Here is a 24,731-nt window from a genome sequence, read left to right on the forward strand (position 1 = left end):
TAAATAAATAATAAATAGACAAATGAAAAAATAAATAATAATAAGAATCTAATAGTATAGCAATGATAATCATATTGCTATTCTTACCACTTAATATTTTAAATATTTATTTACATATAGTCTATGATAACCTGAGAAGAATTGAGAAGAACTCAAACTTGAGGTTATTTCAAGTGTTATTTCTCCATTTTATAGTTGAGAAAACTGAGGCTTAAAAATCTTAATTAGACAATAAATTTGTTTCAGCAAAGTCGGGTTTCAAATCTAGGTCCTGTTAATTGATTATATGTCTAGTGCTCCTTCTAATATAACAGTGGATAAGAAGAAAAATAGGCTTAATCTGGCATTACTGTATTTAAATACCCACTAGGTATAAGGCATTGTGGAAAGTGTCCACCCCTCTCCTCACATGACATAGTATCAGACCTTAGGTGTTTAAGTTCTACTTGAGAAAGGGAAGGGAAACATGAAATGAATAACAAGGGGACAGAAAGAAAATTCTCAACTAGGGGTAGGAGGTTGGAGGTTCAGGAAGGCTTGCAGAGCCTTGATGCTGAAGGAAGAGAAGGATTTCAGAGAGATGAAAAGGGAGTACACTCCAAGTGTGGGAGATAGTAAATGAAAAAGCAAGGGAACAGGTTGGCTTATTTTTACTGAATACATACTTTGTTCTTATCAAGTTCATGTAGCTCACTACTTCCCTAAGTGTTCACAGAACATATTTAAAATAATACATTCTAGAATTTTGCCAAGCACATTGTTAAGTTTGAGGGAATCTTCTTTATGACCTTAAAAAAACTCAGACCTTTTATATATATATATATATATATATACACACACACACACACACACATGTATGTATGTATGTATTATCCAGTAGCATCTCTGTTCTTCATGACTTCTCAGGGATCATTAAATAACAATTCAATAATCATAATCTGCATGTTTATTTCACCATCCAGGGATTTAAGATACTCCTCCAGATCATGAGATCATTTAGGATAGCTTATGTGTCCTCTTATTTTGAATGTTTAATCCTCTCTTAGCAATTTTTGTTTTATTCTTTTCAGTATAAAGATAATTCTCTTTGCAAGAAAAAATGGAGAAGCTAGTATCAAGAGAGATTAAGGTGATTGCCCTGGGTAACATTATAGTTAAGTTACAGTCTAATACTAGAACCTAAGCCTAACATTCATTTAAATGTAAAGCCAACCTTGGAGATATTAGTATATAGAATTTGTATTTAGGTTTTAAAAACGAAGTAGGTCACTAAATTTTTTACATTGTACCCAACTGACTAAAAAACTAGCACTTAAAAAAAAAATTTGGAATAGCCATGACAAATTTAAAAGTGGTCAGAAGGCAAACTAAGAAGGAATAACATCTATATGTACAAAAATATTTATAGTGGCTCCTTTTTGCAGTGAAAAATTGGAAACTTAAGGAAATGTCCTTTACTTTGGGAATGGCTAAACAATTATAGTATGGAATATTACTGTGCCATGAAAAATGAATTGGGAAAGAACTTTATTAACTGATTACATAGTGAAGTGAGAAGAAATAAGAGAATAACTTTATGATAATAAAATTGAGAAAAACAACTCTGAAAGCTGTTGAGAAGTATATCAACACAAATATAAACCACAATTCTAAAAGAATGAAGATAAAATACACTGCTCACCCCATTACAAAGAAGTGATGAACTTAAAATGAAAGAAGACCACGCAATTTTGGACACAGCTAATGTGGGAATTGCTTTGCCAGATTATGGTAGACATGTAACGAGGAATATGTTTTTTCAGATTAGTTTTAAAAAATTGCTCAATGGTACAAGGAATAGTAGGAAGGACAGATGAATACAAATACTTTTATTTTTTTTTAAACCAAACTAATATAAAAATTTACTGTGTGTGGTTTAAACTTCCCAGTTATGCTGTGAAATTCTAGAAAATACTGCATCAGCTAATCCATATATAAACTGAAAAAATTTATAAAAATATTGGGAAATACCCTAAGGAAAGACTAAGGAATTGGGTTATTTGGGCAAGAGCAAAGAAGGCTAAAGAAAGACTTCAACATTACCACCAAAAATATTTATGTATCTGATTATTTGGTGACAATACATCAGGTTTAGTAACTCGTGTTCTCTAGGAGCTTTGAAACTAAGACCAGCATCGTGATAGACAAAATGTTTAGGATATAAATTATCAGTCCTCAAGACTCTGAAAGGATAATTATGAAGAGAAATGATAGAGGATCTTTTCTGACTGAGAACAGGGAAAAGGGATGAGCTTAAAGAGTGGCAAGAGAAAATTAGGTTAGGCATTAGAACAACTCCTTGACTATAACTGTATAAGGATAGAAGAAATACTTAGTTTCAATGCAGTATTTCCTAGACAAGGGAAAAAACTAGAAAAAGGAAACTATTTTCTATAGCAAGATTGTCTTTTCTCTTACTGCATAGTCTAAGATGAAAGAAAATTCCATTTCAGAGAATGTATATCTAAGAATTAAATATGTCCTAATGCACACTTCTCAACCAGTATGTCATAACTCTGCCATATGAGGCTTTTTATGTATTATAAATGAAAATTTCCTCATGCTCCTTTGCTAGTTTTAGAAAAAAATAGGGATGGTATTAATCACTGTGAAGGGGAGGAAAGAAAAGCTAACAAATATTTTAATTTGAAATTGTATATTCATAAAAAATAAACAGTGTATTCACATAATATATAATGGTTCTGGACAGTATAACTAACATGATATATTTGATTAGGAGTAAGAAAAGGGAAGAGGAAGAAGGTGGGACAAATGGATTACAGATGAACTTGTATGATATGTTTTGTGTAGTTAATAAGTTCACAAATTCTGAAAAAAATTGGAAACCACTATACTACAAATGTATCTACAGCTGTAGCCTTATAAAATTTCCTCTATCATAAACCCCTTCATTATTTTTTCCTTCTTAGGTACCTTGCCAGTATTTTAACATTGTGGGATAAAATAACAGATATTGATAGGAGGGAGACAGTTTTCATATTTCCCAAAATGGAATAAATGGCCCATAAAAGACAGTTTATATCCATGAAACGAGAACAATCTGCTATTAAAAAAATTGTAATATCCTTTAGAAGAATAAAATGTACTTATTTTCATTTGTCTATGCCTAGGAAACCTAATCTCAATTTAAATGATTAATTCATCATCAAAAGTCCTTACTGTGAGGTCTAAGGCCTCATAATTTCAGTGATTACTAGAACAGAACAAAAATGAACAAATATATCTAAATAGAACAGTGTTAATAATATACAAGATGAATACAATATGGTACTGTAATGATTGGAATGACGCCATCTGCTGGAGACTTACTGTCAGAAAGCTCCACCATGAGGAGAAGGTGTCTGAGGGCAAGACGTGGCTTTTATTTGGCATCAAGAAGTGATGTTTGCTTGTGGGAGGAAGAGGGGGTGAGGCTGGCTCTCTCATTATCTTTCGCCAGAACTCTCATGGAGAGTGGGGCTGGAGAACTGTAGCTCCCCGAGATAGATAGCTCAATCTAGGCCTCTTTCTCTTTCTCTTCACCAAATTCTTATTTTCCTTAATAAATGCTTAAAAGTCATACTCTTTCTAAAGCTTATAATTTATTGGCGACCACTCATTAGATTTTAGATTGTATAGCTAGAATTTTAGCCCCTTACAGTACACTGGACAGAAGGATATCCTTGGGAGTCAGAAAGCCCTATATTCAAGTCCATTCTCCGGTAGTAGCTGTGAGACCCAGGGCAAGTCACTTAACCTATCAATAATGCCCTCCTCATTCCCAACCCTCAAAATTTCTAAGAATAAAGTTATGGATGAATTGCCTATGTGGAATAAATTTCTACAATAGGAGATGTATATCCTGATGAAGTCATAGATCTGAATACTCTGTCATTATTCCCTCTCCTAAAGAGGGAAACCCCCTCAAAATACCAAATCAAGAGCAAATTGAAAGTACCAGCAAGGAATACCAGCAATTTGTGAAAGAATAAGTGAATCAGGGGTCATAGGGTTTAGGTAACGAAGACAGAAAACTACCTTTCTTAGAGCTGAGATTTAATTGTGGAGGCCAGAATTAGTTAACTTATATGAAGAAAAGGAAGAGATATGGCCTTCAGCTTTGAAAAGCAAATAGTCTAGGACTATGATATAGCTTGAGGGAACACTTGGAAGGAAAGACAGAACTTTATTGGCCAACCTCATAACATTCAACTCAATTCTTTACAAAGGAGAATAAAAGTTCAGAAAATAAGGGAAGACTACCCTTTTGCTTATGGTCATTCACATTAAAAATCTTCCAATCTTCAGCCATTTAATATGTGTGTGTGTGTGTGTGTGTGTGTGTGTGTGTGTGTGAGAGAGAGAGAGAGAGAGAGAGAGAGAGAGAGAGAGAGAGAGAGAGTGAGAGAGCGCAGCATGCTACTACAAAATCAGAAGGAAAGCCAGATGCAATGCCGGCCCCAGTGCTATCCTCATGCTGGCACCAGATGATGCACATAGCAGAACTGCTAAGTAGAACAACTATGCTCTGCTTGCTCACACATTTAAGCTATAGAGGGTAGCCTTTTGCATGTTACTCAAGTCTATTAATTATCCCTCAACTATAAAATGAAGAAAATGAATATTAATCCCTGGAATAACCTAGTAAAAAGCCCATGCAAAGACCCTTCTTTTGGAAATATTTCTATACAAAGTAGTTATAAAATGTATTAAATCTTTTTTATTATATACTAAGAACACACAATAATCAAAATATGTGAGTATATATATCAAGATTTTCTCTAAAAGAAGATATGAACTGCTAATTATATTCTCAGATTATTAATAAATTGGAATGTATTACAAAATAAGGAAAAGACAAAATTCTCCATGGTTTGGATATTAGAAATATGGTTTGATGCCCAAAAGTTCAGATAAATTAATATCTGGAGAAAAATAATCCAAATCCAAAACATTAATTACATTAACTAAAAAGTTGTAATGTGGTAAAAGATAAATAATTAACACCTGAATAAAGGGATTCAAAACACAATCCAGAATAGTAAAGGTTTAGGTATACATACAGCGGCTAGCAGTAATGGTCTCTGTATAGAGATGATAAAGTTATATATATGAGCTTGCAAGAATAGGATACTCTTTTAATCCAGAAATATTTAAGATAACTGTGAAGACAAACATTAAAAATAATGAAGTATTGGACAGTTAGGTGGCTCAGTGGATAAAGCACCAGCTCTGGATTCAGGAGGACCTGAGTTCAAATCCAGCCTCAGACACTTGACACTTACTAGCTGTGTGACCCTAGGCTAGTCACTTAACCCCAATTCCCCACACAAAAAAAAAAAAAAAGAAAAAGAAAGAAAGAAAAATATTTAAAGTTTTACTTTAGAGTGAATGACAGGGTACACAATGAGATGTTCCTGCATATACATCACAGAAAACACTGAGCTATTATTGTTACTAGTGGAAGAAAGTGTATTTAGCTTGGTTTTTAGTTCTCATGATCATTTAAATCTTCCCTCTTTGTTATCTTTATGTCCATAGGAACTCCTGTATGTATGGGAAGGGCATAAAATTGAGTCATTGTTCTTCAATTAGGCTTCAAGTCTTGTAATCTATTGAGTATACACTAAGCCTTGAAGTCTGATAACTTGACTCACCTATGAGTTAAATACACAGGAATTTTTAAGTGGCTGCAACAGTTAAAAAGTTGATTCCATAGCTAGAATATACAGGTCATTCAGAATTAGAAGGGAATTTTAGTCTCCAAAGGTTTTAAGGTTTAGGCAAAACACTTCTGTTGTTATTATGAGATCAAAAAGATTGTTAGTATAATTACTGAATTGTATTAGTACATTAAACATGTTTCTGAATAACTGACAAAACGAAAATAATATATGAAAAAGTTAATGGGAAATTGATATATGAATTGACATAAATAATGTCATAATTTAAACTACACTAATTACATCCACAATAATATATAACAGGAGGAAAGGGTCAAAAGGGTTTTCTATTCTGTAAGAAAAATAGCTGTTCCTATAAAAGGCAAATATTCACAGGAAAATGAAGAGTCAAAATTGATCAAAGAACTTATTGGGCCTTCTTCTTAATTATGTACATCTCAGTCCAGTCAAGAAAACGCTCTAATGCAATTTAATCTTAATCAATCCTCCATTCTAATCTCCAAGTAGCTTTTGAGCACCGCTGTTGCTCTTATGCCTACACGGATGTAGAAGCCAAAAATACTGCATACAGCTAATGCATTTCCAAATCCTATAATACAGATAATTTTTAAGGTCATGACTACTAATGGTAGCTGCTATAAAGAATAAAACATCCATTGGTTTTATACTGTAGCTGTAGAACATTTAAGAGGTAATAGCCATTGTGTATTTTTACAAACAGGGAGGTGACTAAAAAGTGCCCTGTCAGTTTTCTGCTCCTTCTTGCCAACTGCATTAAAATGCAGCTCTGAGCATTTTTTTTTGTCTGGAATTTCAGGAGCAAAGAGTACAAAAGAGCTGATGAGCAATGAATGCTTCACCCTTCCTCAATTAATCTTGTCTCTCTACCTTTGCTTTTGCTTTCCCTCTACATGAAGGTAATAATGACACCCTCATCCATTATCCTTTTATCCCTGTTATTCTCGTGAAATTGCTTAATAATATGTTACAGATTCGTCTTCACTCACATAATTCTTCCTGTCATTTGCAGTATATCATCCTGCAAACATACAGCCCACTTTCACTGGCCGTTCTTTGAAGATTATTGTCAGTGACATCTTCAGGATGCGTTTGGAATCTGGAGCATCATTTCTGTTGCGATGGGGAATTACACTGACTTATCTGTCATTGCCAAAAGCACAACAAGCAATTCAGTGTTAATGCAAAGGTAACATGGGTTTTTATCATGCCGCCAGAACAAGAGCGCTTGTAAATTTATGCTAATATGGCCCTTTTATAGTTTAATAACCTCCTCCCCTACTGGAAAAAGACATACACATACTCAAGCACTCACACAAACACGCCCAAATATATGCTCACACATCCTGGTATTTTGCTAATCTGTTTCACAGTGTGGTAGGTAATTTGTAGCTGATCCTCTTGTAATTATTTATTTTAAATCTTTTTATGAATGCTAATCTCACATAGAATAGCATATCCTTCAGTATGTTAGCTAGAGGAAATATTAGGAAGCAAGACTTTATTCTTCTAACCAATATATTAAGTTATTTTTGATGGATTTCTTTTACTTAAATAATTTATAAAAGTGTTTCAGGGTTGCTGATTAACTTTGTTGCTTTCTTCAACAAGAGTTCAGGACCACTACAAATGAGCAGTTTTCCCTGATTCAGGGTGGCATTCCAGAGGGACCCAGGCTATCCAACGTGTATGCCAAATCTGACAACACATGACAAGCTGGTCGGCGTGCAGTAATTTGACTAATTATACCGGATTAGAGCATATTAATGCAAGCTGTTTTCTCCAGAGTTAATGACCTGCTGACTGGGTTCTGTAAGGCCCCACTAGGTCTGCTGGCAGCTAAAAAACAAAACCCTGTTTTCTAAGCCCTCGTCATTTCACATCAGCAAATGAGTATATCAAACTACTGAGCAGCAAAATGCAAGCGACATTTTGTGGCTACAAACCCATGCAGCCTTTCCTAACTTTCCACCTCAAGGGCTTCCTTTTATAAAAATAAAATCAGTTTCTTTTTTTTTTTTTCCCCTGGGGGGAGGAGTCTAGGAAACAAAGTCTAAGAAGAGAAGAAATATTTTCAGGAGGTACTAGAGTGGTATTTTTGGAACAGACACTTGGGTGAAAATAAATTAAGAACAGTAAAACTAAGTTAATTTTATAGTGTATTTATAATTTTATACTTACCACCTATAATTAGGGCATTAACTAAGGTAGAACAAGATTTTATCAATACAACAATTATAATGAAGAATTTATGCAGAATAAAAAGGATTTTTTAAAAAAGCATTTAAGTCTCTTTAAATTTCCTTTAAAATGTTATTAGGCCAAAGGAGAATTTATATATCAAAAGAAAATGACTGAAATATATTAAATTATGTATAAACTAAAGTATTTTTCAACTATTAATATTTTTTAAAACTTGCCCTATTTCTTTCTTTTTAGCTCATATTTAATTTTGAATCTTCTATGAATGTCAAAATGTACCTATGGACACATTACTTCTTTATACCTTTGAAAAAACAAGATGTAAGACTGTATGTATATATATATATATATGTAGGCTTTATTAAATGTGTTATTTTCTAGGCCTTCATAAATCCATGTTACGAATGATTACATTTAAGAATTGAAAATTAAAGCTGGTAGGACTAAATTTTAATATCTCATCACTTATGCATAAAAAATACATTGAATTTTCACTGTCAATTAGATATATAAATTTGAGCAAATTAGTATGGAGTAAATGTACATGTTGTAGTCAAGGTCTGGTGAACACTGACAGTAGCAGCCTACATGGATAACCAATTCAAGAGTTATTAGTGAATGCTGATTGTTCTATCATTTTTTCAATTTTTGAAATTCATATATGCTGCTGAAATTTATATTGGTTCAAATGGAAATATAAGTTTACTCTCTATTTTATGTCTTGAAATTTTAACTCAACTGAAAATAAACTGAATGCCTATGCACAGAATTAAAGAAAAAAGTAAAGAATTATGAAAAATGTTAACAAATAAATATTTTTCAATCCTTAAATACTTGAGAAAGTTTCCACTTTGCATTGATTTTAGCTAACAAATAATATACTCCATTAGAAATTCTCCCAAGCAACTAGGAAGTAGCATTATATAGCAGACCTTTAATAAATGTATTTACTAAAGTAAAGTAATAAGTGAATGGAAATGATTAAATATATTCAATGAATATATAAATTTCTCAAATTGTTCAATTTATGCTGAATGTTTCCTGTTATTGTCAATATTTGTCTCCATATTGTCAAAGATTTACTTAAAAAAAATTTAATCTGTAAATGCACATTGCTTCAGTTGCACATGCATGTCTATGCAAATTATACCTTTACCTTCATTCAGTGTCATATTAATTTTATGTTTTATCCTTATAATTGTCCATTTTTATCTTCTAATATTTGGAATATATTTGAAATATATTTGATAGTTAACAGGCAATAGAACAGAAACCAGGAAAAATATATTACACATTTTATGTTACCTTGATCTCCTTCATCTTTAAAGAACAGATAATAACATATGGTACTGTATAAGTTACAATACAGATCAATCAATCAATAAGTGCTAGGCATTGTGCTAAGCATTAAGGTACAAGCACAAAGAATAAAACAAACCTTACAAGGCATTCCAATCCATATACATATATACAGATTAAATACAGAGAACAAGAAATAAATACAAAGTAGTTTAAATAGAAGGTAGCTTAGGGAAATGGGTGCTAGCAGTTAGAAGAATATGGAAAGACTTCAGGTGCTTGGATCCTATTAGGAGGTTAGGAGGAAATGCATTCTAGGTATGTGGGGTGAAAGATGCCAAAAATATGTTTACCACTCTGAACGAAGCACTGGACTTATGGGCTACTTCTACAACTTGGACTTCTGTTCCTAGAGGGAAGTTACTACTCCAAAGTTCTAAGTATAGTTTGTAGGGATACTCTTCTAAAACTAAAGTTTATGATACCCTATAGCTAATCTTTCCATTAACAATCAGCCAGAAGGTACAATTAGCTTGAAGCAGCTGCACTTACTAAAATGGCACAGTGACATAACAGCTATAAAATATTCCCCCCATAAACGTGGGGCACACTCTCCAGCAAACATATAAAGAATCTAGAAAGGGTGGGCACAAATTTAGAGAAGAATTGTAATGAAGCATGCAAGGAACATGTGGCCAAGGGAACTCAGATCTTCAAGTTCACTACAAATGTATGTTTCATAATCTCAGTCCGGCCCTCATTATGATAATGCAATCCTTTTGTACCACCCTAATTCATCACCCACTCACCAAACCTTTTCATCTCTCAAATTTCTCATGTCTCACTCTCTTCTCACTCTCTCAGTTGAACACCTTGTTTCACATTTCCTTGCCAGATATTGAGACTATTCATGAGAGCTTCTTCTTATCCCTGCCTCATTTCACACCACTCATATGCCTTACTTCACCCCGTCTCACATGAAGATATGGCTCTTCTTGCATGGCAAACCCATCTATTTGGACAAGTGTTCCCTGTATCACCAGACCTGCTTCCATCCCAGCTGCCAGTCATCAATGAGGGGGGAAATCATTGTGGAGAAGGGGCCCATGTTCCTCATAACTACCAGCAGGCAGGCAACAGGCAAAAAAGCCCTAGGAGTGGAAGCACCCACTAGGGTTTTGCTTCCAGTACAGCCTTTACAGTCATCAAGACCCTGATGGCAACAGTCCAGGACTCTGAACCCAAAAGCCTTCGAAAGAGCAATGCCTCCAGCACAGTGTCAACAGCCACTGGTCTGCCCTGTGGAGATGTAGCCTGGCAACTGCTTCTGCAGGTGCTACAGCCACATCTATTGAAGACTCAGAAAGAAAGTTTTGCTACCAAAGTTCTTGGTGCTGTCAAATGGTACAACATCAGAAAGTAAACTGATTTTATCAGTAGAAATTACAGTAAAGAAGATTTGCTTTGCCATTGCACTCTAAGAACCATGGAGCCTTTCCAAATGACTTGAAGCTAAAACCTTTCATATGTGTTGTCTTTCTCACTAAAATGTGAGCTCTTTTAAGCAGGGGGCTGACTCAGTTTTCTATTTGAATTCTTAGTGCTGATCAATCATAGTGCTTTTTTACATAGAAGTGCTTAATAAGTGCTTTATTCATTCATATATTCATTGCAGATGGCACCCCTGCACCATCCCCACTCTCTTACTCACCCCTGTCCCCCCAGCCCCAGTCTACTGGTTGCTTCCCATGCCGATGTCTACTCTATCCTCAAAAAACTCACTTGATCCATACATCTCTACTAGCTTCTGTCCTATATCTCTCCCCCTTCAAACCCACACTCGTTAAGAAGGCCATCTACATACAGTCAGTACCTCCACTTCCTTTCCTCTCACTCTTTTAACTGTACGCTGGCTTTAGACATCACCATTCAACTGAAAGTTCTTTTTTCTTTTTTTTGGGTGAGGCAATTGGGGTTAAGTGACTTGCCCAGGGTCACACAGCTAGCAAGTGTTAAGTGTCTGAGGCCGGATTTGAACTCAGGTACTCCTGACTCCAGGGCCGGTGCTTTATCCACTGCGCCATCACCTAGCTGCCCCTCCAAAGTTCTTTTAATCACCAAACCTAGTGGCCCTTTCTCAATCCTTATTCTTTTTGACTTCTCTGTACCCTCTGACACTGCCAATCACCCTCTTCTCCTTGATATTTTCTTCTCTCTGTTTTCACAACACTGCTCTTTTACAGCAGTGGGTGTCCCCCAATGCCCTGTCCTGGACCCCTTTCTTCCTCTGTTCTATTTGGCTTGGTGATATTATTAGATCCCTTAGATCCAATTATCATTTCTATATAGGTATTTATTTATCCCGCCCTAAATCTCTCTCTTGCTCTCCAGTCTCCATTTCCAATTGCCTATTCAACATCTTGAACTAGATGTTCAGTACATATTTTAAACTTAAACACATTCCCAAACTGAAGTCATTATTCCCTGCCCCCCCCATTCCAACTCTCCCTTCTTCCTAAAGTCACTTTTACTATCAAGGGCACTAACATCCTTCCAGTCATCCAGGCTTGCAATCTAGGTGTCATCCTGGATGCCTCTCTCTGTTACCCCTCTAGTCAATCGGATGCCAAGTTCTGTTGATTTTGTCTTCCTAATTTCTCTCATACATGCCCTATTCTCTCTTCTGACAGTGATAATACCTTGGTGTAGGCCCTCACCATGCCTGGATTATTTCAATATCCTGGTGGTTGGTCTCCCTGCCTCAAATCTCTTCTCACTCTAGTTCATCTTTCTCTCAAGCTGTCAAATATATCTTCCTAAATAAAGTACAGGTCTGACCATGTCATTCCTCTATTCAATCACCTACAGTGGCTCCCTATTACCTCTACTACTGAATATAAACACAGGAGTTGTTTCCATTTAAAAAAAAAAACAAATTGATCATTCGACGAATATGAAGTGCCTAGTATATATGCCAGGCTGAGAGGATATATAGGCAAAAAATCAAAGAGTTCCTGCTATGGTAATGCAATCCTTTTGTACCACCCTAATTCATTACCCTCTGTTAAAGGCTAAAATTCTAGCTAGACTGTCTAAAATATCTAACGAGTGGTCACCAATAAATTATAAGCTTTAGCAAGAGTTAGACTTTTAAGCATTTATTAAGGAGAATAAGAATTTGGTAAAGAGAGAAGGAAAGGCCTACATTCATCTATCTATTAAAGGGAGAGCACATTTCTAGCTCCCTTCTCCGCCAGAGTCCCCAGGAAAAAGCACTGAGTCAGAGCACCAGTGCTCCACCTTCCTCTCCCACAAGCAAACATCCCTTCCTGACACCAAAGGAAAGACGCATGGTCTTGCCCTCAAAGACCATCACCTCATGGGTGGAGCTCTTCTACAGTAAGTCTCCAGCAGGTGGCGTCATTCCAATCATTATACCCACTCACCAAACCATTTTCTCTCTCAAATTTCCCATGTCTCATTCTCTTCCCACTAGCAATTGGTAGGTGTAGGTGCTTGAGTGGGGCTTTGAAAAGAAACTAGGGACTTAAGAGGTGAAGGTGAGGAAGGAATACATTCCAAACAAAGGGAAGAGGGAGGGTCGTCAGGCTGTGAAAAGGCATGGAGAAAATCTGGCCTCAGACACTTAACACTTACTAGCTGTGTGACCCTGAGCAAGTCACTTAACACCAATTGCCTCACTTAAAAAAAAAAAAAAGAAAAGAAAAGGCATGCAGACAGAATGTTATGTGAAGAACATCAAGATGACCAGTTTGGTTGAACCATAAACCACGTGTGAACACAAGATATTCAATCTTGAAAAGGATAGTTTGGAGCCAGACTGAAGAGATTTAAATTCCAGATGAGGTGGGGTTTTTTGGTCTTGTTTGTTTTTGGATATGAGACATTGAAGCTTATATGAACAATGAAATAAAGTATTTATATGCTCACTTTAGAAATGACCACTTTGGCATCTGTGTAGAAGATGTACTGAGGAAAGGGAAAGGGGAGAGATGAGATGGAAAGTTCTATTCCAGTAAGCCAGGAGAGGGGTGATAAGGATCTTAGATCTATGGTTGTGGTGAGGAGAGATCAACCAGAGATTTGTTGGTTGAGGGAGAATGAAGAATTGAGGACAAATAAGAAGGTATGAATCTGGTTGACTGGAAAAATGGTAGTGCTCTTAATAGAAACAGAAAAATTTAGAAGAGGAGTAGGTTTAATAAATACTTGATGATGTATAATACTACAAGAAAATTTTTATAATGATAATTCTTTTTCTTTTCTCCTAGGCAATAACATTGTTGAGTTATAGGCTTGGTATTAATATTCCAGGGCAGCTAGGTGGCCTGATAGATAGAGTACCAGGGCTGGAATCAGTAAGACCTGAGTTCAAATCTGGCCTTAGATACTATGTGACCTTGGGCAAGTCACTAAACCCTGTTTGCCTCAGCTTCCTCATCTACAAAATGAGTTGGAGAAGGAAATGACAAATTTATCCAATATCTCTGCCAAGGAAACCTCCAAATGGGGTCCCAAAGAGTTTGATGCAACTGAAACAACTGAACAGCAACATCAATGTTCTTGGGACAAGAGCATGAATAGCTTTACAACCAAAGGAAAGCCAATATTACATCTGAAACAAAAATCAATTTGATTACAAATAAGGGTTTAAAAAGAAAAATGGTAAGATCTTTATATGGAATTATTTTACTCATTAGAAAAAGTGATATGGGAAAAGAATCTAAAACTCTTAAAATAAATAAAAAATTATTTATTAGAGAAAAAAATCAACTTCCATCTAATCTATTAGAAAAGAAAAATCAGCCTCCAATCTAATCATGTTATCTAATATTTTACTGAAAATTTTATATATTTCAAACCTATACAGCAGGTATAGATAGGCATACTAATGTAAGTGTGCCCAAACAATAACATTGTTAATGGCAGGGTAGGGGTGGGGTGGGGTAGAAGGGTCCTATTTGGATCTGGGAAGGCATTTCTATATCTAAAGATTTGAAAATTGAGTCAGAATGTTTATATTGGGGTTTTTGACCACTGTAACACATAAAATTTGACCTACTGGGGCAGCTAGGTGGCGCAGTGGATAGAGCACCGGCCCTGGAATCAGGAGTATCCGAGTTCAAATCCGGCCTCAGACACTTAACACTTACTAGCTGTGTGACCCTGGGCAAGTCACTTAACCCCAATTGCCTCACTAAAAAAAAAAAAATTTGACCTACCAAAAAAATAAATATGCACCTATTATATGGGACAGAGTTTCATTTTAAAATGTCCCTAATTGACTTTAATCATTGCAATGACCAACCATGATTCCAAAAAATCAATGATAAAACATGCTGCTCCAGAAAAAAAAATGATGGATTCAAGATGCAGAATATACTTTTGGGATATGGTCAATGGGGGAATTTGTTTTGCTTTACTGTGGCATATTTATTACATACAGGCATGTTGTTTTTCCTTTCCTTTTTCTCAATAGGGAGGGTTAGAAGAAAACATATTTTTGTTCATTGAAAAAAATTAAATCTCCCTTATTTTGCCCCTCACTATATTAATCCTTAAACTTCTGATTGCTGTACCTATCCCTAGACTTGCTCTCTTAGCATTCCAAAACAAAGGGAAAAATCCAAAAACATCAAAGATGAGACTTCTCTGGATTGATTCTTTGCATCTTATAATGCTATGTTAAATATCAGAATTGGTGGGGGCAGCTAGGTGGCGCAGTGGATAAAGCACTGGCCCTGGATTCAGGAGTACCTGAGTTCAAATCCGGCCTCAGACACTTGACATGTACTAGCTGTGTGACCCTGGGCAAGTCACTTAACCCCCATAGTCCCACAAAAAAAAAAAAAGAAAAGAAAAAAAAAGAATTGGTAAAATAAAATAGTTTTTAAAACATGGATCTAGGTCAGCATTTGTTTAGAAATTTATTTTTACAGACCTTTTAATTCTGGTGATTCTCTTGCTAGAGAGCAAAATAATACCACCACCACATCTTAATTAGTTCTTTGGTCACAAACAATATTGGGTTTTGTTAAACAAAAGCTGCCCAGACCTTAAAATCAATTCTTTTTCCTTTCTCCCCAAAATTTTGACACCACATAACTATATCTCATTAAGTGAATGGATTATACTTATCCCATTCAAATGGATAGTAATATAAGACTTTGCTGGGCAGGACAATTTCAAGTTTATGGGCTGTGGGTGCAATGTAATTCCAATAAAAAAGCTGTATTTTTGGTGATTCAATCTTAAAAACAAAGGATTTACTATTGGATAATTAGGCTAGCAGTCCAGTAATATACCTCCATACTTACCCATCTGGTAATACACAAGAAACAAACAAAAATTTCTAATTAACTGATAAATTGTGTTTGCTCTGACATCTCAAATAGCAATCATCATAAACCCAGAGATGTAATCATTTAACATTTATAGAATTTTTGATCTGAGAATATTTATACAGAGTAGGTCTCAAAGGGTAGATGACATTTTTAACCACATTTTTACATATCCAGAAATTAAAGAATACATTAAGCCATATTTTTCCCCATCTAAATTTGATTTCACTAATAAAGGGAACTCCCTGGTGAGGAAACTCCCAGTAGCAATGTACATCAGCAATTGTTCTGCAATGTATAGTCTTAGAGCCTGGGATACTTTGAGAAGTTAAATGACTTGCCCAGAGTCACACAGCTACTATAAATTAGAGGTAAAACTGGAATCTAGGTATTTCTAATTAGGAGGTCAGATTTCTAGTCAATCATAATATTGGTTATATATGCTCAAATATAATATTGATTAACTGAATCTAAGTAAAAGAATGTGTTGAGGTGGATAGGGTAATATAAAAATGAGTTCTGTTCTAAACATGTTGAGCTTGAGATGTCTTTCAGGACATCTTGTTTGAAATGTTCAGTAAACATAGAAATAGATACACACACACAAACACACACACACACATATATACACTCAAGTATATATGTTCATAAAATATACTGTTATTAATTTAAAAAGGAGAAAAGGCTAGTTTGATATCTTCTCATTAATTTCCTGAAAGACAATCAGTTCTATTACCACTTATGCCTTTGCAATGCCCTGACTGTCAATTAATCCTACATCTCTCTCTCTCCTCTGCTCCTAATAACAAGCCCTTGAAGATGGAGGAAATCACACAGGTGAACTTGCTGGTCTATTACAAATTTATGTTATCTAATCTCAACTAGGACCTTATCACAATAAGATAAGCCTTTTGTTTTTCCCCATATCACTCCCCCAGGAGGCCATTCCAAAGCTTTTTCCTCAAGTTTGCTACATATTCAGCTTTCCATGCCTTCTTAGTTTAAGGCCTCATTCTTGACTAAGAAAAGACACCATATATTGTGAATTTCCTCTCTTTCACTTTTCATCTTAAACTCCTTAACATGCCTTCCCCTCCATCTTTCTTCCTTTTCTCCAATCTATTTCAAAGCATCCAAGGCTAAGTCTTTTACATGGGTGCTGGATACCATCTTCTCTAGCAGACTGAAGTCTCAATTATCCCCTCTCCATAGTTTTCAACATCTTTTTATCTACAGCTTCCTTTTTTCTTTGCTTTTCCTGGTACACAACATTCTGTCTCCCAATTCTGGATATTTTCACTGGCTGTCCTCCAGGTCTGGAAGGCTTTCCCTCCTCACCTCCACCTCCTGGCTTGCTTCAAGTTTCAGCTAAAGTCACTCCTTCAAGAAGCATTTCCTGATTATCTTTAATCTTAGTGTATTCCCTTTGAGATCATCTCCAATTTATCTAGTCTATACCTTGTTTGTACATAGTGCTTTGCATAGAGTTCCCTCATTAGATTGTGAGGTCCTTAAGAAAAGGAACAGTTGGGGTTTTTTTTGCTTGTTTTTTGCCTTCCTTTGTGTCCTTTGTCCTTGACATAGTGCCTGGCATATAGTAGTTGGTTAATTAATATTTGCTGATTTAATTTGTTGACTCCTCTACAGCCTTCAAATATGTCCAATTTTTCATTATCCTTACAAAAATCTTTACAACACCCTGCCATCCCTTCAATCTATCCTTTTACATCTTTCTTCTCCTCTCTTAGACACACTCTGAGAAAAAGCTGTCATTTCTTGTTGTATCTACTTCCTTTCCCATTCACTTTGCATTATGGCTTCCTGACCTCAACACAACTGAAACTTCCCTCTCCAAAGTTATCAGTGAACTGTTAATTGCAAATATGATAGTATTTTCTTAGTCTTAATCTTAACCTCCCATACTTTTACACTGGTGATCACTTTTTCCTTCCTACCTCTATCCCAGTTCTCCTTTTATTTTTCTGATTGCTTGATTGTTGCTTAGTCCTGTCCAACTCTTCTTGATTCCATTCGAGGTGTTCTTGGCAGAGAGACCTGGGTAGTTTGTTATTTCCTTCTCCAGCTCATTTTACAAATGAGGAACTGAAGCAAAGAGGGCTAAATGACTTGCCCAGGGCCACACAGCTATTAAGTCTCTGAGACCGGATTTGAATTTATGTCTTCAAGACTCCAGTCCTGGTGCTTTATCCACTGCACCACCTAGCTGCCCCTTCTGATTGACTGTAACTGCAGGCATTTCCCCAAGGTTCTGTTCTTGGCCCACTTTTCCTCCCTACTCTTTGTCTCTCTCTGTTACTCTCAATGGCCTTATCAGCATCCAATGTTTTATTAGCTCTATGTAGGTGACTCCCACATTCTCTGTCATACACATATACATATTGCTTATCTCTTTCCTGAGTCCCATATCTCCATGTTTACTGGACATTTCAAGCAGGATGTCCTGTAATACATCTCAAACTCATCATGTTTAAAACAGAACTCATCTTTATATCACCTAATCCACCTCAACCCATTCTTTTACTTAGATTCAATCAATCATTATTTATTAAGTGCCCACTATGTGCCAGGCACTGTGCTAAGTGCTGGGATACAAAAGGAGGCAAAAGATGGCCCCTGCCTTCAAGGAGCTTACAATCTAATGGGTGAGACAATATGCAAACAAATATATACAAAGCAAACTGTATACAGAATAAATAGCAAATAATTAATAGAGGGAAGGCACTAGAATTAAGAGGTATAGGGGAAGGCTTCCTGTAGGTGATATTTTAGTTGGGACTTTAAAAATTCAGGGAGGTCAGTAGTTGGAGCAGAGGAGGGAGTGTTCCAGACATGAGGGATAGGCAAAGAAAATGTCTAAAAGCAAGACTCCCTACTTCTCTGCACTACCATCCTTTGGTTCTAGGTTCATAACCTCAGGGTTATACTTGAATGCCCCATTTCCCCTTACTCCATATACACAACAAATTGCCAAATCTTACCATTTTCCCCTCTATAATGTCTCTTGTTTCCATCCCTTTTTTTCACTACCTTCAAATACCAACCAAGTTCTGGCCCTTATCTCCTCCTAGACTATTGCAATGGCTTCTTAATTTGTCTCTCTGACTTGTTTCTCCCTACTCCAAATGATACTCTACCCAGCTCTTAAGCACGGGCCTGACCATGTCATTCCCTACTCAATAAACTCTAGTGGCTCTCTATTGCCTCTGGGATCAAATACAAGCTCTTCTATTTGGCTTTTTAAAGCATTTTACATTCTGGTTCCAACTTTTCTTTCTAGTAACCAAAATGGTTTTCTCTCTGTTCCTAACTCATATAACTTCATCTCTAATCTTCGTGCCTTTGCACTGGCTGAATCGTAGATCTCTTTTTAATATGCATCCCATGGAATCCTTTATTCCTTCAAGAGTCAGCTCAAATACTGCCTTTTTCTACAAGAAGCCTTTCCTGAGTTCAAACTCTACCTGTCACAGAGTGATTTTAGATCAGTTAATTTCTGTGCCTAGTTTCCTCATCTGTAAAATGATGAGGTTTGGACACAAGTGCTAAATCAATGATTCTGAGTTTATTTCCCTAACCAAAGGTCTGGAAGTCACTAACTTTACTAGGGTCCTGGCTCCTCATGAGGTAGATCCTGAATAAGGTTACATATTGTAGCATAAACTCATTTCTCTTTGAAATTATTATTCTCCATCTATTCTATGTATATGTTGTATGTACTTGGTGTTCCCCTGCTGCCACCCCCAATAGAATTTCAGCTCCCTGGGGGCAGGAACATTTTTTGAGGGAAGGGGGTGTGGGGGTGGTTTCTTTGTAGCCCCAGAACTAAATGAACTGCCTGGTACATAGTAGGAACTTAATAAATGCCTGTTGACTTGATAATGCCATATATTCAAACAATTTTTATTATAAATGCTAAAGAACTCTTTGAATATACAGCATTATCAAGTGAAATTGACAAGCATTTATAAGAGCTTTCCCTGATGTCAAGGAAGTCACAATCTAATGGATGGGATAACATGTAAACAACTAAGTTTGAATAAGACATATATGAAATAAAATGGAATAAATAACAATAAATACAATATAGTACACAATAAATTGGAGGAATTATTCACATGTTCTGACCCTATTCTTCAATAACTCAGCAATATCATTTCATCACACTATCCTTATTGTTTCCTTTATTCCTAATTTTCAGGTTATGAACGTTCATTCAAAAATGTGTGTGTGTGTATATATATATATATATGTATATGTATATGTATGTATATATATACACACACACACACACACACACACACACACACACACACACACACACCACACACAATACTTCAGCAATTCAGAGGAAAATAAAAATAGATAAGTTTTGGGAGTGTTTATATTTGTTTTTACACTGACATTTTCTCAGAAGCTATGGATAACTAATTAGGACCCCAATATTTTAAAGTTATAATTTCACTCTGATTTAAAAAATAAAGGCTTTATCATCCATAGTGAACGGAAAAGAGATAGATACCTCCACAGACTTTAAGTAGCCAAATGACTTGATCCTATATTTAAAAGTATAGCAATAAAACTTAATGCAGGGGCAGCTAGGTGATGCAATGGATAAAGCACCGGCCCTGGAGTCAGGAGGACCTGAGTTCAAATCCTACCTCAGACACTTGACACTTACTAGCTTTGTGACCCTGGGCAAGTCACTTAACCCCAATTGCCTCACCCCCCCCCCAAAAAAAACCTTAAAAAACCCCACCTTAATGCAATTAAGTGGAATTTCAGCAAACAAGCTTACTTTTAAGTCAAGACTACTTTACGTTCTTATGCATTAGTAACTTCAAAAGTCAGCTTAGTATGATAAAGTCACTGATTATCTTCAATTAACAAGGTACTAAAATTAGAAGGAATACATTTAAGTCTGTACAGACTTTACTTCAAGATCCTTGTAATAACTCAGTAATTATGGTTAGGGTTATGGTGTCTTCATTTATGGCAAGATACATTACATCTATTTAAAATGTATCTCCAAAGAAAAATTGTTCTGAACTAAAAAAAAGTGTAAATTTTTTCAATAAATTTCCTCCTATAAATAGGTTAGAAAATAGATTTTGGAATAACAAAATTATAGGCCAAGTTTAAAATGATTTGTTGTCAGTGAAGATTGTTGTACCCTGTACCAATACTTCAGAGACAGATAAGCTGCAGGCTGCTAGGCTAGAAGCCCCAGTCATTGTTGTCCAAATGTAAACAAAGATATAATTGACTAAGGCAAAATCAACTATAAAGCATGATTGCTATTTACCATGCACCCTTTATTAGTGGCCTAAATTCTCAGCAAATCAAATGCTTAAGAGAAAGCTTTGAAAAATCAGCATCTTAAAGGGCATTAAAGTTTTTAATTCAATAGACAACCCAAAATGCAATCCTCGAGCTATTAAGCATTACCTAATAATGATGCCAATATATATTTTTTTTAAACTGGAAAGCTGTAGTATTAGAAGACAACAAAAACGACTTACATCAGAGACTCCATTAAACATTTAGCTCGCATTTTCCACACATTGCTCCAGTGAAAAAGGGTAAGCTGTAAAAATGTGCTTCTGAGAGTTTCAAACCATATTGTACAGAAGTCACATCAAATTAATACTGAGGACCATTTAGAGCCTTTATTCTGAAAAGCTTTTGAAAAGGGATTAAACTATGAAAACTCACATGATACTAAAGTACCTATTAATGGGTTGGGGGGAAGAAAGGAACAATGAAAGTGTTATTTTTAGATAAATCGTTACTTTGTATGTAGCACAAAGCATTTGCTGAAGAGGCATTGCAACCTAGCAATATCCCACACATCTAAGAACTGATTAGCAGAATTTTGTTGTTTTTTCACAAACCGTATTATGAAAAAAGGGTCTCGGTCCTGTCACTTTTTTTTTTAAACAGGAACAGAAAATAGTTAAAACATACTAACAAGGTCTAAAATATAACTTGTGGTCATGGAAGAACTAAGCAATAAGGTATTCTAAGGAATGGATTTCTTCAGAGAAGACAATTTTCATTGCAGTGTTTTCTTGAATAACATGAAGCTGGTCTTCCCAAAGCCTCTAATGTGCTAGCCCTTTAAATAAATCGCTTCAATTCCATATGAAATACTTAACAGAAGGAACAATTATGTTTTCAAAAATAGCAGGAAATAGTATGAAGAGTGAGAACAAGAACCTACATAGTTGTCATCTCATCAAAAATAATGAATGCTCAAGAGGTTTCTAAATTCATATCTTCCTAGTCATTTGTCCAATAACAATAGGATACCAGGAGAGAGAAGAGTTGGTATGAAACATACTCGTTTTCTTCGGTCCTAGCTAGCACCTGTAACCTCCAAACCACTCTGCACCAGCTGATTCTACAAGACAACAACCCCCAAAGATAACTGGAAATGTTGTTGGTAGCCTGCTGCGCCTGCATTCAGTGAAGGGCTGCACCACATGGTGGATGACAGACAGCTTTGTGTCCGTCCCATCTTGCAGCCTTTCCCCCTTTCCCCTGACACACAGTCATGCACGCACAGAACAGTCTTATGGCTAATGATGCAAACATGAAGTGTAAAGTCTCCTTAATTTGACCCTTGTTAAACTCCTAATTGGATTGAGGCAGGCTCCAAGAGGAAAGCAACCCTGGATTATTCAAAAAAGCTCTTACAAAATGAAGACCAAATTACAAAAGGCTGTTCTGGTTGCAGGACACCACAAAGAGCAGGCAATGAATTGCAGCTGTCACTTAAGTTAAAAATCTCATCAATTGCCTTTTTTAAACAGGTAACTTTTTGAACAGTTTCTTCATTGTGATATTCTTCAGAGTGCGCTTGACCCAAATTTAATAAGCTGCTATTAAAGCAGAAGAGCAGCTGTAGAGCAAACACTGTAGACTGATACTGTGCATTCAGAGTCTTAATGATTTTAAAATGACTACAACCACTGCTTCATTCAAGAGGAACAAAGCTCAGGGCTCTTTGCTCAACAATGTCTTAACACAAACTGTCTGAACAGACAGCATTCATTTGTCCTTCATGAACCCAGAAGGTCAGCTTCATTGCTGAGAACATCTCAACAGTTTAATTGTGTTTTGTCTGTAGGAAGTCTGAGGAGAAACTTAGGGACTCCTTGTATAAGAAAAATCGCTTTTCTGCAAGGAAATATACAGCTTAAGTACAGAGACAAGGGTTGCATGATATGCAGACAGGTGTAAAACATGAAGTAATTATAGAAGCTCAAATTAGTTCATAGGCCTCAGGCAAAAAGGAGAACAGTGCCTTGACAAAAGGGAATAGCAAATAAGGGTAGCAAACAAAAAATGGCTTGAATGTGTAAATTAGCAAGAAAAATGAGACAGAAAAGCAGCTTTACTCTACTATTATTCACCACATGAGAACAGAGCAGCTGAACATGATCAAGAGGGCTTTGGAGGAGAGAGGCAGGCATCAACACGGAAATGAAGCCAAAGAGTGGCAGGCTCCGCACTTTCTAGTCAGTCACTCATTATGTGGTGAAGTGCTCTTGAGAAGCGCCTCTTATACTTGACCTATCATATTACTTCGTCTGTAAACACATAATCCCTGCTTGTTAGGTGGTGTCAACACTAGCATTCATTCACTGTGGTACTCCTTTTGTGTAGAGATACTTTAGAAGTGCTGCCAAAACCAAAGAATTGACACCATAATAAAACAATCTGAATTTCAACCAGGTAAACAGATACTGTGCTTTTCCGTAAAAGAGCAGTATAGAGACAAGCATTACCTCAGGTTTCTCATATTTGGGAAAAAGAATGTGCTTATGAAGCAAGATGATTTCTTTTTTAAAGGCGATGATGCTTCAGCTGGGCTATCGACCCAAAGTTGAAGACATACCTATACTCTTACATTTCACAGCATGGTCACAGAAACTCATTTACACAATTTGAGTTTTATCAAAAAGAGAAAGAACTGAACTAAAGCCTACTACTTAAGTTCATGCATAACTCATTAATTATATCTAAATAATAAATGCAGCCTGTGGAAACTATATATGAAAGGAAGTTACTAGGGAAAAAAAGAAAATGGAGGTTTTGTCATATCTGTTCTTCAGCAAACACATGTAGCATAAGAATACTACAATTCTAATGTATTCAGTGAATAAATATTAAATATTTGTTACTTTAAAGTTTCATGTCCCAGTACTTTAAAGCATGACTTTGCTACTAAGATATATATTTAAAGAAATAATTTTATTTGGGTTGCATGTGTCATGCTGAAGAATTTTAATTCTTTAAAGAAAATTTCCTGTTTTGTAAGTATATTTTGTAATTTTATGACTAGAAATATAATTAAAACTTTACTAGTTGTAAATAGAATCAATATAAAATGCTGAATATACAGGTAGGAATGATTGGTTTCACACTGAATTTCTCTTCAAGCTATTCTGAAATTGTTTTTGAAAGGTATAACTTAAATAATCACTATCTCAGTCCATTAAGAGAAGTAGCTCATTATTTAGCATTCCTGAAAACATCTACAAAATAACATCAAGCAGTGATGTCTTCATGTTCTAAAGTCATGAGTTGTCATTTTAACTAAATTCTATCAGGCACCAAAACCACAGGTCTCTTTCCTTTGGACCCTAGCCTCTGCCTACTGAACAGGAATAGACGATTAGCACTGGAATGAAACTGAACAGCTTTTATTTTCCCCACCCTCTGAAAGCCATTTAGGTAACTGCTCCTTTGTTCATTCTTAATGACACTTAAATAAAGCAAGAACACCAATGAAATACTTATAATTTCAGGATAAATTTTTATAAGGCAGTGATGTCACAGGTTAAGTATCTTACATCTATGAGCACAATATCTATGTAGGTAGGAAATCCACAGAGTTAAGGGTATTTTCTGCTTTCAAAAAGTAAGATGCCTAAAATTTACATATAAGAACATAGGAAAGTCACTATTTTAACAATTTAAACAAAAATATTTCCTTGTCCTAAATGCTTTTTGAAAGTAAGAGTTATTTCCCCTTCCTGACTAGAACAGTGCTACATACATAGGTGTTCATTTGATAAATGATCAATTCAGTGTCATATTA

The 24,731-nt window shown here is 35.7% G+C and overlaps 1 protein-coding gene across 8 annotated transcripts in view; it reads right to left on the reverse strand.

Moving 5' to 3' along the window:
* NBEA (neurobeachin) overlaps window positions 1-24,731 on the reverse strand; it is a 764,716-nt gene that overhangs the window by 167,222 nt on the left and 572,763 nt on the right. The window contains exon 1 of one of the 8 annotated variants that reach the window (XM_043991719.1): window positions 21,145-21,163. The exons of the other annotated variants lie outside the window; for them this stretch is intronic. The gene's annotated coding sequence lies outside the window, so the exon portion shown is untranslated. Of the gene's footprint in view, window positions 1-21,144; window positions 21,164-24,731 lie in introns of those variants that run through there. 8 annotated transcript variants of the gene reach the window in all.

Source organism: Dromiciops gliroides, chromosome 3 (assembly GCF_019393635.1).
Source record: "Dromiciops gliroides isolate mDroGli1 chromosome 3, mDroGli1.pri, whole genome shotgun sequence".
NCBI classification, from domain to species: domain Eukaryota; kingdom Metazoa; phylum Chordata; class Mammalia; order Microbiotheria; family Microbiotheriidae; genus Dromiciops; species Dromiciops gliroides.